We start from the raw sequence: 1,664 nt of genomic DNA on the forward strand, positions 1-1,664 counted from the left end.
TTCGTCGGGTTTGCTAGTGTATATATAATATATATATATATGTGTGTGTGTGTGTGTGTGTTCTAGGTATTAGCAGTGCTATAATTTCCGTCCCACCTCAATAATCAGTATTTTTATAGTTCCTCATTTATAGGATAGGGCTAAGCCCGTGATCCTGAGTTCAACGAATGTTGATTGTTATAAATTTTAAAGCAAAATTAAAAGTATTTCTTCAATGCTATATTAAAAGTATCACTCCTATTTGAATACATTATTTCTTAGATCATCTATCATAATATCAACTATTAATATTGATGACAGTATTCTGAGATATGACTACATGATTATGAAAGCTGTAATTCCATATATTGTAATTAATTATATATACTGTAATATAAAATACTAATAAGACTAATACGACTTGATATTGATATCATTTCTTAACCATATTGATATTAATTTCATTTCCTTCTTTATCAATGTATATACAAGAAACTTTGAAATTTATACCGTTCTTCAGATTTTAGACTCTATTACAGTTTAATATGGTATTTAATGTCAATCACATCATTTCTAAATATACTTCGCACTTGATAACAAGCCTTAATTTGAGAGTGCAATGACCCTGAGGGTCCGCCTCAGAAACATGCGGGGTCGAAACATAAAAAAGCAAGAGTCATGTGGATTATTATATTAAATCATATTCAAGAACACACACGTGAAACACCACTGTTAAATAATCACGTTAATAGTTCAAAATCAAAATCTGTAATTTATTTTGAAAATCTACATCATTAACATATTCAATCAAGTGGTAGCGTACCGAAGCTATTTTATTTCTTAGTAACTTTGAGAATTAATGACGATTGTGTACGTAAATATTTTTTACGAAAGATAGAGAATAATTTAAAAACACATATGCACATAAATTTTCTTAATGTCAAAGGTTACAGCCTGAATAGATTATGCACTATCACAATATTTAAAAAAAATACTCACCCAAAACCATACGCGACTTGGAAGGCGAGTTTAACGAAAAAGATTATGTTCGTTATTATTAGTAATTAAAAACACCACTGTTTAACATTTGTCCTTGAAATAATTTCTAATTTTCAACCACATCGCACGTGGACACTTGGGTTAAAATCACTTTTTTAATAACACACTTTCGATATATTTTTTTGTTAATTAACCAAATTTACACAAGCAAGTGTTACCGAGAAAAAAAGTATGTATATTTAGCTGGATGTTATTGATATTGAATAAAATGCTACGTGTCTCCGGCGAGTTACCATATAGACGTATAACGTGATATGCAAACTGGAAACCGCTTTATATATTATTATGTATATTTTCAACGTCCAAGTGAAAAAACATTTAAAGACATTTGATAACGAATGCCGGCATTTGTTAACAGCTTACGTGGTAGATTTTCGCAAACGAGCGAATGCAAGTGCAATATGTGTATGTAAGCTCAGCTGGTTATATTATCGATTCATTACATATATTGCAAACTTACATCCGTGTCTAAAGCCACTTTTATACGAAACCGCGATGGAAATTTTTAACAAAAAAGTCCGCAATATTAAAGAAATTAATTATATTTTATTAGTATTCAAATTAACTTAATTTCACTATAAATTATTGTTTTGAACATTGTTAATTTAAATGTAATTTATAAATCT

This window comes from Ctenocephalides felis, unplaced genomic scaffold (assembly GCF_003426905.1).
Source record: "Ctenocephalides felis isolate EL2017-DRISC unplaced genomic scaffold, ASM342690v1 CF-g0.4_SCAFFOLD_03571, whole genome shotgun sequence".
NCBI lineage: Eukaryota > Metazoa > Arthropoda > Insecta > Siphonaptera > Pulicidae > Ctenocephalides > Ctenocephalides felis.